The sequence below is a fragment of the Pristiophorus japonicus genome, chromosome 20 (assembly GCF_044704955.1).
Source record: "Pristiophorus japonicus isolate sPriJap1 chromosome 20, sPriJap1.hap1, whole genome shotgun sequence".
Taxonomy (NCBI): domain Eukaryota; kingdom Metazoa; phylum Chordata; class Chondrichthyes; family Pristiophoridae; genus Pristiophorus; species Pristiophorus japonicus.
The window spans coordinates 77,962,463-77,976,186 of NC_091996.1; the positions used below are offsets into that span (position 1 = coordinate 77,962,463).

Below are 13,724 nucleotides of genomic sequence, written 5' to 3' on the forward strand. Positions count from 1 at the left end.
CGCATGGGAGGGGAGACAGAGACGAGAGCTCCATGTAAACACCTTTTTGTACATGTCTTATGTTTATGCGCAAAATGGGAACTTTTCTAGATGTTGGGTGTGTTCACATTCCCTATACATTCCAAAGGGGGAATTACTTTGCGCCCCGTTCCACTAACCCTAACTGAGACTGTCAGATGGATTCAGAGCCAAACTATCACGAGAGGAGGGGGGCCAATACAATACTGCTGAAGCTCTGGAGGGCATCACAGCTGAAATGGTAGCAATAAAGACTGTAGCATTACAAAACAGAATGGCCCTCAATTACCTGTTAGCTGAGAAACGGGAACGTGTGCCCTGATAGGATCTGAATGTTGCACTTACATTCCTGATAGTTCAGAAAACATAACCAATCTCGCTGACCATATAAGAAGGGAGGTGAAGAAGTTATCCACACCAGCAGAAGGATCTAGCTGGTTTGATTGGCTATCAAATGGATCTTGGAGATCCTATCTAATTGTTGGTTGCCTTAACCTTTGTTGTAAAGTAATGATGGCAAGGTTAGCAAACCCTCTTGTGGTCAAGGGCTCCCGAGTTATGATCCAACGAACGAAAGAACTACTCGACACTAACAACAATATGATTCAGGAAATAGAGTGTGAACGGATGAATGCGATACTCCTAGAATGATCCTAAGTGTTATCATGGAATGATAAAAGGGGGGAATGTGAATGTTTAAAAATGTATAGAGACATTGAAGTTGAGAACGTGGGAATTGTATAGGGACAGTATAAGCTAACAAAGAATTCATGGAGGAATAGCCATGACATCTCAGACTCGAGACTGCAAAATGTTACAACACTAACACATATTGAAACAAAACCCACACCTTGCAGAAAAACCTCAAGGTCTTATTAAATCATGTTATTAACCTGAAACATTGACAGAAGGTCTTTGTTTAAAATCGGACCATGCTTGGGTCGGCTTATGAGTGGACAAAGGGAAGGAGGGATCAAAAGAGATGGGCTGAGCTGGGATTCACTCTGGCCCTATCTTGTTATCTTTTGCCGAAAATGTATAACCATCGTGCCTTGACAATGTAACGTCACTTATCCGTAGGGAGTGTGTACGCTCTATCGAGAGAGTATATCTTCTGTCTGATAAGTCTTGCCGGCCGGTAAAATAAAGACTGCTTTGTTGAAAGCACAATAGGTATTCGACTCAGTAATTTTACTGAACCAGATTGAGAGAAAAGAATCTACATTTACATATCCACCCTATGAAAAATGTTCATAACTTTAAAGACCTTTATTAAGTCACCCCTCAGCCTTCTTTTTTTCCGAGAGAAAAAGACCCAGCCTGTCCATCCTTTCCTGATGTGTATACCCTCGCATTTCTGGCATCATCCTTTTAAATTTTCTCTGCACCCTCTCCAGTGCCTCTATATCCTTTCTATAATATGGCGGCCAGAACTGTACGCAGCACTGTGTGTGATTTAACCAAGGTTCGATACAGGTTTAACATAATTTCCCTATTTTTCAATTCTATACCTCCAGTAATAAACCTGTGTGCTTTGTTTGCATTTCTATGGCCTTGCTAACCTGTGTTGCAACTTTTAGTAATTTGTGTACTTGTTCTCCGAGATCCCTTTGTTCTCCTACCCCGCCCTTCTCACACCCTTCAAGAAATAAATGACTTCCCTATTCTTCCGACCAAAATATAATACAGGTACAATGTCTGAAGTCCGGCCACCTCGGGACTGAATCCGTGCCGGTTTTTGTGTTTTGCCAGATTTCGGACCTCGCTGTTGTTGCTCCTCGATGGCCGCCCATTCATGCCACCTGCGGCCCCCTGGCACTATGCTTTACCGGTTTCCTCGCCCTTGCCGCCCGATGTCGCCATCTTGGCCGCCTCAAAATGGCCGTTTTTTTGACAATTCCCGTTTTCAGAATTCCGGATTCAGGACATTGTACCTGTACCTCACATTTATCCGTGCTAAACTTCATTTGCCAAATATATGCCCATTCTGCAAGTTTAGTAATGTCCTGTAATTTGTTGCAGTCCTCCTATCTCCCCCAATTTGGTGTTATCCGCAGATTTGGAAATTGTGTTTTTGGTTTCAAATATAAATTGTTATTGTAAATTGTGAGAATCGTAAAAAGTGGTCCCAGCAATGATCCTTGTGGGACACCACTACCCCATTCTGCCACTGTGAATAGCTACCCTTTACCCCTACTCTCTGCTTTCTGTCTTGAAGCCAGATAGCTATCCATTCTGCTGCTTGTTCCCTGACTCTGCATTCTCTGACCTTGTTCATCAGTCTATTATGGTGTACAAAATCCAGATAAATTACATCAACTACATTACCATTGTCTACTCTCTTACCTCTTCAAAAAATTCAATGTTGGTCAAGCAAGATTTCCCTTTTGAAATCCATGCTGACTATTCATTATTATATTTTTAGAAACATAGACATAGAAAAATAGGTGCAGGAGTAGGCCATTCGGCCCTTCAAGCCTGCACCACCATTCAATCAGATCATGGCTGATCATTCACCTCAGTACCCCTTTCCTGCTTTCTCTCCATACCCCTTGATCCCTTTAGCCGTAAGGGCCATATCTAACTCCCTCTTGAATATGTCCCATAAACTGGCATCAACAACTCTCTGCGGTAGGGAATTCCACAGGTTAACAACTCTCTGAGTGAAGAAGTTTCTCCTCATCTCTGTCCTAAATGGCTTACCCCTTATCCTTAGACTGTGTCCCCTGGTTCTGGACTTCCCCAACATTGGGAACATTCTTCCTGCATCTAACCTGTCCAGTCCCATCAGAATTTTTTATGTTTCTATGAGATCCCCTCTCATCCTTCTAAACTCCAGTGAATACAGGCCCAAACAATCCAGTCTCTCCTTGTATGTCAGTCCTGCCATCCCGGGAATTAGTCTGGTGAACCTTAGCTGCACTCCCTCTATAGCAAGAACGTACTTCCTCAGGTTGGGAGACCAAAACTGAACACAATATTCCAGGTGAGGCCTCACCAAGGCCCTGTACAACTACAGTAAGACATCCCTGCTCCTATACTCAAATCCCCTAGCTATGAAGGTCAACATACCATTTGCGTTCTTCACTGCCTGCTGTACCTGCATGCCAACTTTCAATGACTGATGTTCTTCTATTTTTTCCTTTAGCAGGGATTATATTATTTTTACTACCACCGATGTTAAGCTGCTGGTCTATAATTATCTGTACATGTTCTGTCCCCTTTCTTAAATATAGCTATTACCTTAGCTATCCGCCAGTCCTCTGGCACTACACCTTTTTCTAACGAATTACTAAACATGTACAGTAAAACCTTTTCTATCTGTTCACTAGATTATTTGTAAATGCCTGGGTGCAATCCATCCGGACCAGGGGTTTTGTCCTCTTTGAGCTTGATTAGTTTACTTAATATATCCCCTTTTTTTAATTTAAATGCACTTATCTAATTTCTAATCTCATCATCCAATATCATGTCCACCTGTTCTATCTCCCTGGTAAATACTGAAGCAAAATAATGATTTAGTATTTCTGCCATCTCTCCACCGTTACCTATGTATTACCCTGTCTATCCCTATTCCCATCCCAGCTTTCCTTATTTTATTGATGTGCCTGTAAAATAGTTTACTATTTTGTTATTTATCTGGCTCTGATTTGTCCCCATTTTTGAAAATGGGAACTACGTGAGCTACCTTCCAATCTGAGGCAACAATCCCTGACTCTATTGAGCTGTTGACGATACGGGCAAGGGGCTAACTCCTGGAGGCCCCACTCCCTGAGCCTACAACCTTCAGCGGGGTCAGTGGTGGAGTTCCACAGCGGGAGTGATCCCAGAGTAACTGTCAGGATCGCACCCCCGTGGATGTTCCGGGTCGTGTAGTTTTAGTTATCCTTGTGTCTAACACACACACATCAATAAAAGAGGGAATTCCTGGAAACACGCTGCAGGTCCTTCTTTATCTGGAGATCACTTGACTGTTGTATAATTGTACCAGCAGTTATCAGGCTCCTGTGAACTTCTCCGTCTGCTATTTTAATGCAGACTTTAACCAATTTATTTTAAACGGATTAATTTAAATGTGTTAAAGCCTGCCTTAAAATGGTAGATTCAGGATTGTCACACAAATACTTTAAATCTTCATAGAATAATTACCACAGTCATTTTTATACTGGAAACATAAACCTGCCGTTCCACTTTCAGTCAGGATCAGATCGCAGATTTACACCAATCTCTGATTGGACAGCACATTCCCAGCATTCACCGTTGTTTTTCTCCACTCTCAACACTGTTGTAAAGGAGCCTTCTGTTCCGTGCCCAGGAACTCTGAATCATGGGAGAGAGCGGCTGGGACACATTTCTTACACACCTCAAGATTAACCCGCACGGCGACTTTGCTGTCAGTGCAGAGAGATGAGAAAGACCAAAGTGCCGTTTGGCCCTCTCAGTGTGACCCTGAAGGACTGTGTCCTGGCTGAAGGTCTGTTCCCGCCATACGATCCTCCCCCCAGATTGTCCTCGCTGAGCTCCAGCCAGGTGATGCTAAACACTCAGGTGGGAAAGACAAAAATCCACAGCACTGTATTAAAAGCAAAGCTGATCTATTTGACTTCTATCCAGGATATCCTGATCACCTACTCATCATCTTCTTCTTTCGTATCGTAGTAGCAAAGCAAATCAAATGTCAATATCTAAGTTGGATATCCAGGCCAAAGCTTCCTGTGTATCAGCATGGATATCTTGTAGACAGTCTGTGAATTTCCTCTGATGGCAGTGGAAAGGATAGAGAGGAGCAAATTTGCAGGGAAATTACAGAGAGGTGCAAGAACTATAGAGTAGTGATAACAGGGACTTAAATTATCCTAATATAGACTGGGATAGTAATAATGTAAAGGGGGAAGAATTTCAAAAGTGTGTTCAGGTGAACTTTCTTGATCAGTATGTTTCCGGCCCAATGAGGAAGGAGGCATTGCTGGATCTGGTCCTGGAGAATGAGGAGGGTCAGGTGGAGCATGTTTCACTAGGGGAACATTTAGGGAATAGAGATCATAGTATCCTAATGTTTAGGTTAGCTATGAAAAAGAACAAAGAGCAATCTATGGTCAAAATACTTAACTGGAGGAAAGCTAATTTCAGTGGGATGAGAATGGATCTGGCCCAGGTAAATTAGAATCAAAGATTGGCAGGCAAAACTAATTGAACAATGGAATGCCTATTAAAGAGTTGGTTTGGATAAATGTGGATTAATTAAGGAAAGCCAACACGGATTTGTTAAAGGCAAATCGTGTTCAAATAACTTGATTGAGATTTTTGATGAGGTAACGGAGACGGCTGATCAGGGCAAAGTGATTGATGATCTGTACATGGACTTCCAAAAGGTGTTTGTTAAAGTTCCACATTATAGGCTTGCCAGCAAAGTTGAAGCCCATGGAATAAAAGGCACAGTGGCAGCACAGATACGAAATTGGTTAAGAGACAGGAAATAGAGAGTAGTGGTGAACAGTTGTTTTTCGGACTGGAGGATAGTATACAGTGGTGTATCCCATGGGTCGGTACTAGGACCACTGCTTTTCCTGATATATATTAATGATTTGGACTTGGGTGTAGAGAGCAGTATTTCAAAATTTGCGGATGACTCAAAACTTGGAAGTATAGTGAACAGTGAGGAGGATAGTGATAGACTTCAAGAGGTCATAGACAGGCTGGTGGAATGGGTGGACACGTAGCAGATGAAATTTAACACAGAAAAGTGCAAAATGATACATTTTGGGAGGAAGAATGAGGAGAGGTAATATAAATGAAAAGGTATATTTTGAGAGGGGGGGTGGGGTGCAGGAACAGGGAGATCTGCTGGTATATGTACACAAAATATTGAAGGTGACAGGGCAAGATGAGAAAGCAGTTTACAAAGCATAGGGGATCCTGGGCTTTATAAATTGAGGCAAAAAGTATAAAAGCAAGGAAGTTATGATGAATTTTTATAAACCACTGGTTCAGCCACAACTGGAATATTATGTCCAATTCTGGGCACCGCACTTTAGGAAGGATGTGAAAGCTTTGGAGAGGGTGCAGAAAAGATTTACAAGAATGGTTCCAGGGAAGAGTGACTTCAGTTCCGTGGATAGACTGGTGAAGCTGGGGTTGTTCTCCTTGGAGCAGAGAAGGTTGAGAGGAGATTTGATGGAGGTATTCAAAACCATGAGGGGTCTGGACAGAGTGGAGAGAGAAACTGTTCCCATTGGCCAAAGAATTGAGAACCAGAGGACACAGATTTAAGATGATTGGGCAGAGGAACTAAAGGTGACATGAGGAAAAACTTTTTAATGCAGCAAATGGTTAGGATCTGGCCTGAAAGGGAGGTGGATGCAGATTCAATCGTGGCTTTCAAAAGGGAATTGGATAAGTACCTGAAAGAAATATATGTGCAGGGCCATGGGGAAAGGGCGAGGGAGTGGGACGAGCTGAAGTGCTCCTGCACAGGTACTGGCTCGATGGGCCAAATGGCCTCCTAGTGTGCTGTAAGGATTCTATGATTAAACTCCAGCTCAGTTACAGGAGTTATTAACATCAGTAGAAACAATAATAGCAGACTCCAACCCCTGCAGTCACTTGTCAACTCGCTGGTGTGTCAGCAGGTGGGATGACCACACTTGGAACAGGTGAACGGCCTCTCCCCAGTGTCTGCGCTGGTGTACAGTGAGTCCAGATGATCGCCTGAACCCAGTCCCGAAGTGAGAGCACCTGAACGGACTTTCGTCAGTGTGAACACATTGATGACAGCTCAGTTCCCTGGAACTTTTATGACACTTCCCACAGTCCGAACATTTAAAAGGTCTCTCCCCAGTGTGAACTCGCCGATGATTTTCCAGCTCAGATGGGTAATTGAATCGCTTCCCACAGACCCCACATTTACACAGATTCTCCCCGGTGACTGCATTTGTGTTTCGCCAGGCCAGAGGATCGACTGAAGCTACATCCACACAACATGTACACGGTTTCTCCCCGCTGTCAACGCTGCTTTTTGATTCCATGTTCAAAGGTGAGTGATAGTTAGGTCATGATGACACGAGTGACGGTCAGATCTTGATGCGATGTTTGGTTTGAGCTTTGCGGCTGCAAATCCTCTCCTTCTAATGCCCTGTGAAATTAACATGAAACAGGAAAAAGGGAGCATGAGAAAGAAAAAAACAAAAGGCAGGTTGTGAAATTGAGCTTCGTGAATCTGGTCATTTATGGGGCCGCACTATAAAAAAGTGACCACCATTGGCGGAAGGGTCGAGAACCGGAGGACATAGATTCAAGGTGATTGGCAAAAGAACCAAAGGTGACATAAGAAAAAACATTTTTACACAGTGAATGGTTAGGATCTGGAATGAACGGCCTGAAAGGGTGGTAGAGGCAGACTCAACTGTGGCTTTCAAAAGGGAGTTGGATAAGTACCTAAAAGAAAACTATTTGCAGGGCTACGGGGACAGGACAGATGAGTGGGACTGGCTGAGGTGCTCTTGCAGAGGGTGTCAGCACAGGCTCGACGGGCCGCATGATCTCCTTCCGCGCTGTAACCATTCTATGATTCTAATATCTCCAAGTTCCCCTCTAAGTCACACACCATCCTGAATCAGACATATATCGCCATTCCAGGTACTCCCGACCTAACTGTGGGAGCAAATGCGGACTGCAGCAGTTCAATGGGAAATTAGAGATTGCCAGTAATGGCCACATCCGAAGAATGAATTAAAACAAATCTGTGTATGTAAGAGGAGCCTCTGTAGAAATACTGAATCCTAAAACTCTTTTATATTGTGCAGTGTCTGTTTAACAATCTAATCTCCCCCAGAGCCCACGACAGCCCCACATGGGCAATACTTGGTCCCACTGGGCCCAGAGCCCACGACCCCAGACAGCCCCACATGGGCAATTGTTGGTCCCACTGGGCCCAGAGCCCACCTCCCCGGACAGCCCCACATGGGCAATTGTTGGTCCCACTGGGCCCAGAGCTCACCTCTCCGGACAGCCCCACATGGGCAATTGTTGGTCCCACTGGACCCAGAGCCCACCTCCTCGGACAGCCCCACATGGGCAATTGTTGGTCTCACTGGGCCCAGAGCCCACCTCCCCGGACAGCCCCACATGGGCAATTGTTGGTCTCACTGGGCCCAGAGCCCACCTCCCCGGACAGCCCCACACATGGGCAATTGTTGGTCTCACTGGGCCCAGAGCTCACCTCCCCGGACAGCCCCACATGGGCAATTGTTGGTCTCACTGGGCCCAGAGCCCACCTCCCCGGACAGCCCCACATGGGCAATTGTTGGTCCCACTGGGCCCAGCGCCCACCTCCCCGGGCAGCCCCACATGGGCAATTGTTGGTCTCACTGGGCCCAGAGCCCACCTCCCCGGACAGCCCCACATGGGCAATTGTTGGCCCACTGGGCCCAGAAGTACTGGGGGGGAACCCAGCAGCTTCTCCTCCATCCCCACTGCCGCTCAAACTGCTGCAACACACAGAGCTCCCCCCGCCCCGCACCCAGCGTCCACCCCGGGACAGAGCGGCCGTTGCCGGGGGCCTGTCACCGGGAGAAAGCCCCGCAGCTGGCCCCCGCCCGGGGAAAGGCCGGAGCCGCAGGTTGTTGTTCGGGGCCTGAGGCCCACAGCGGGTGTGTGTGAAGCGGATAATGTGGAGTGTTGTGTCGCGGGCGGGGCCTGGGCCCACACTCGGTGTGTGTGAAGCCCGCCTCCCCCCGGGGTTTATTAACACGCTCCCTCCGCCCATCTCTCAGTTGCTGCCTCAGACACAACAGCCCCACCGCGCATGCTCAGCTCATACTGCCCAAGTAATTGACAGCGGCTCCGGGCCAATAAGAAGATCAGGGGCAGGACTGGAGGACAGAGTGGGCGGTTGTTCCTCCAACCAATCGGAGTGTGCGAGGGGCGGGGCTGAGTCCGGATCTCCCGCACTGAGCATGCGCGGGCGGCGGCGAGGGTGGAGCCCGGATGATGTGGGACACGAGACGGTGGGTTGTCGGCGCGGGGCAGGAATTGGAGCCGGGAGTGGGGCTGGTGAGCTTCATAAACCCCTGGTGTAGGGCCCAGGGCCCAGGGCCCAATAACAGGCCAGAGGCTGAGCCCGGGTTTGTCCCGCCCGCGGGGACAGGGCCTCAGGCTCCCAGGGACACCCACACTCAATGTATTCTGGAAGGAAGAAAAATGGGAGGCTTTCTAAACCAAATGGTCCAATTTAAAGGTGACCACAAATCTGTGAGGGGCAGGGTCAGCTGATCAATCTGTTACAGTATTAATAGCAGTATAGATACAACAACAAGCTCATTATGGTCAACCTTTATCAGTCACTAGTTACACCTCAGATATTGAGGGTTGGGCTCCATTCTGGGCTCCACACTTTGAAAAGTTCATCAATAATAACTTTCAAAACGATGAATGCTTCAAAGGGAAAAATGTTCTAGTGCTTTGGGGTAGGTGCAGGGAGTGGCTCTTTCAGTGAGTCAGACAGGATTGATGGACCGATTGGTCTTCTGTGCTGTATGGTTCCCTGAAATGGTGACAGTCTGGGAGCATCTGTCTCAGAAGGTGAAATGGTGAGTGGTCAGGGAGAGCCCATCACCAAAACAGGGAGATATTACAGATATATAGGATCAGAGTGTATAAAGAGGTGACGAGAGCAGAGTCAGCACCTTCAGGGAAGGAGAGGGAGGGGAACCAGTGAATGTAGAACTTAACCCAGACAGAGTCAGTGTTTTTAGGGAAGCGAGAAAAAATAGTTGGAGATGGTGCAATAGGTTTGGATTTCTGCACAGGGAGGAGGGAGAATGTGTGGGATGGGCAGTTACAGCTTTGGAGAACAAGACTCACCACTTATACTTTTATAGTTATCCAGTAGGGCCCTGGCTGATCAGTCCATCCGAACACTGTACCATCAAGGGCTTCTTCCCTGTTGCCTGCTTCTGCCGAGTGTTACTCCTAGATCCTCACTTTGGACTGTCCGAACCTGTCTATCTTTATACCCTCCTTTTCATGCAATATTCCTGTCCTAACACGTCGAGTTGATGCCAGTAAGTCTGAGTGATCAGGTCAGTAAGTCTAAGGTAATTAGCTTCTTTCCTGCTGAAATTGACAGTGCATACTTGGTCTTTGTGTTGGGGGAAACTGGCTCTGCTTTGGCTGCCCAGTCCGGTGACCTTATGGCCTGTACTTTCACACTACTTACAGTGATGACTTTTGTAAACAGCTTTTACAGGGGTTTAGAAGCGGAGGATACGCAGAGGGGATTAAACCTGGGCCCCTCCTGTTCCTATGACTCAGTCACACTGGGTAGCCTGTAGCTATTGAGCCATTGCGAGGAGGGTCCAGTGACCCTGCTGGAAAATGCACGTGTGAAGCCTCAGGTGAGAATAGTCTGTCGACACTCACTGTTGAGGTTTACACATGGACATTGGGCACATGGGTCACGTATTGGAGAGAAACTGGTGAGTGTCGAACTGAACCCAGCCAGAGTCAGCACCTTCAGGGGAGGAGAGGGAGGAGAACCAGTGAGTGTAGAACTGAACCCAGCCAGAGTCAGCACCTTCAGGGGAGGAGAGGGAGGGGGGAACCAGTGAGTGTAGAACTGAACCCAGCCAGAGTCAGCACCTTCAGGGGAGGAGAGGGAGGGGAACCAGTGAGTGTAGAACTGAACCCAGCCAGAGTCAGCACCTTCAGGGGAGGAGAGGGAGGGGAACCAGTGAGTGTGGAACTGAACCCAGCCAGAGTCAGACATTAGTGAACTAGTTGGGTTTTTACGACAATCCGGTTGCTGTCATGGTCACTTTGTTGTAATGCCAGCCCCTCAATTTAGCAGATTCATTCAGTTCAAATTACTAACCTGCCTCTTATTAAAGAAGCAGTAGCAGGACATTTGGAAAAGCAGAATTCAGTCAGGCAGAGTCATGTTTCACAAATTTGTCTTGTCTATTACTAACCAGCCTCTTTGTGGGTTCTCTCTCACACTCCCTTTTTCCTGTTGTAAATTAATTTTACAGGGTATTCGAAGGGGAGGATTTGCAGACGGGCAATCCTCAGATTGCATGCCGCATCAAGATCTGACGGCGTCGCTCGATTCATTGGGACCGGTATATCATCGGCCTCTCAATATGGAAGCAAAAAGCACCGTTGACAGTGGGGAGAAAGTGTACACGTGTTGTGTGTGTGGACGAGGCTTCAGCCGAATCTCTGGCCTATCGAGACACAAGCGCAGTCACACTGGGGAGAGGCCGTTTACCTGTTCAGAGTGTGGGAAGGGATTCATTCAGTCATCCCACCTTCTGATACACCAGCGAGTTCAAACTGGGGAGAGGCTGTTTACCTGTTCAGAGTGTGGGAAGGGATTCACTTCGTCATCTAACCTGCTGAATCACCAGCGAGTTCACACTGGGGAGAGGCTGTTTATCTGCTCCGAGTGTGGGAAGGGGTTCACTCAGTCATCCAGCCTGCTGACACACCAGCGAGTTCACACTGACGAAAGACCTTTTAAATGCTCGGACTGCAGGAAGTGCTATAAAAGTCACGGGGAACTGATGTGCCATCAACGTATTCACACTGGGGAGAGACCGTTCAGGTGCTCTCACAGGACTGGGTTCACGCGATCATCTGGACTTACTATACACCAGCGCGTTCACACTGGAGAGAGGCCGTTCACCTGCTCTGAGTGTGGGAAGGGATTCACTCTGTCATGCAACCTGCTGATGCACCAGCGAGTTCACAAGTGACTGCAGGGCTTAGATTCTGCTGGTATTGCTGCTGTTAATCACATCCAGGACTGAACCATGTTCATTCTGATAGTTGGGGTTTGTTTCTGCTGATGTTAACTCCTGCAACTGGGCTGGAGTTTAATATTCTGGATGAATGGGAAATAAATCAGCTTTGCTTTCAACACATTGCTGTGGATTTTTGTCTTTCCCAGCTGAGTGTTTAGCATCACCCGGTTGGAGCTCAGAGAGGACAATCTAGGGGGAGGATCATACGGCGGGAACAGAACTTCAGCCTGGACACAGTCCTTCAGGGCCAAACAGCACTTTGGTCTCTCTCGTCTCTCTGCACTGACAGCACAGTCACTGTGCGGGTTAATCTTGAGGCGTGTAAGAAATGTGTCCCAGCCGCTCTCTCCCATGGTTCAGAGCTCCTGGGCATGGAACAGAAGGCTCCTTTAGAAATTATCCCCAGTGCTTTGTTTGCTTTTTTAAATGGCCGTATTAACCCGTGTCGCTACTTTTAGTGATTTGTGTATCAGTACCCCTCGATCCCTTTGCTCCTCTGCCCCATTTAGACTCTTATTTTCCAAATAGAATGTGGCCTCCTTATTCTTCCTACCAAAACGCACCACCTCTCACTGATCTATACTGAAATTAATTTCCCAATCACACACGCATTCTGCAAACTTATTAATGTCTTGCATTTTGTCACAGTCTTCCTCAGTATTAACTCTACCTCCCAATTTGTGTCATCTAAAAATGTGGAAATTGTACTTCTGATTCCCGAGTCCAAATCCTTTATGTAAATGGTCAATAGTGGTCTCAGCACTGATCCCTGGGGAACACCCTCTCCCAACTATTGCCAGAACAGTGTCCCAGCACCGATCCCTGGGGAACACCACCTCCCACCTATTGCCAGAACAGTGGTCCCAGCACCGATCCCTGGGGAACACCACCTCCCACCTATTGCCAGAACAGTGGTCCCAGCACCAATCCCTGTGGGACACCACTGCCCACCTATTGCCAGAACAATGGTCCTAGCACTGATCCCTGGGGAACACCACCTCCCACCTATTGCCAGAACAGTGGTCCTAGCACCAATCCCTGTGGGACACCACCGCCCACCTTTTGCCAGAACAGTGGTCCCAGCACCGATCCCTGGGGGACACCACCGCCCATCTTTTGCCAGTCTGAGTAGCTACTCTTAACCCCTACTCTCTGTTTCCTGTTTTGTAACCAGCTTGCTATCCACAACAGTATGTAAGATCTACTGGGTTTGGGCAGGAAGCGAGGAAAAGACAGCTGGAACTTCTCTAATCTGTGATTTACAAGGACAATTTCCCTGGTTCCTAGCAGTTACTTTTCTTCAGTAATTTTCTCAATATCCCTAAACTCCCCCGCCTGCCGTTAATCGTTATTTCTTATAGTTTCACAATTATAGGTACATACATCACACATTATAATCTAATCTATTGTGTTACTCACTCTGGTTTGAGCTTACATTGTGGTTACTAACAGACAAACCCTGTTCTTTCCCCTGATCTGATTACAGATTCCAACAGTGGGTTCAGTGAATGGAATGTCTTATCAGTGTTGCCATGGCGACCTGTCTGCAGTGAATCGATTGTTTGAGTTTCTAACTCAGACTAAACTTCTCTTTCCCATAATGCAATTTAAGTCAAAGTTAATGGATTTTGACCTGGCTAAAATACAAAAGGTTCAGTTACACAAATCTTTAAAAGTAGGAGGACAAGTTGATAAAGTGGTTAAAAAGCCCACGGGATCCTAGGTTTTATAAATAGGGGTGTGGAGTACAAAAGGGCAGAGGTCATGTAAACCTGTACAAATCATTGGTTAGGCTGCAGTTCGAATATTGTGTCAGGTTTTGGGGATCTTGCACCAGGAAGGATGTCGAGGCCATGGAGAGGGTGCAGAGAGATTCACTGAGACGATACCAGGGAAGAGCGGCTT

General features: G+C 47.0%; 1 long non-coding RNA gene and 1 pseudogene across 1 annotated transcript in view; one reads left to right on the top strand and one right to left on the bottom strand.

Moving 5' to 3' along the window:
* The window catches only part of LOC139232625 (uncharacterized), a 973,018-nt gene that overhangs the window by 774,234 nt on the left and 185,060 nt on the right, over positions 1 to 13,724 (bottom strand). The window lies entirely within an intron of this gene.
* Positions 8,949 to 13,724, top strand: part of LOC139233051 (zinc finger protein 271-like) — a 55,457-nt pseudogene continuing 50,681 nt past the window's right edge.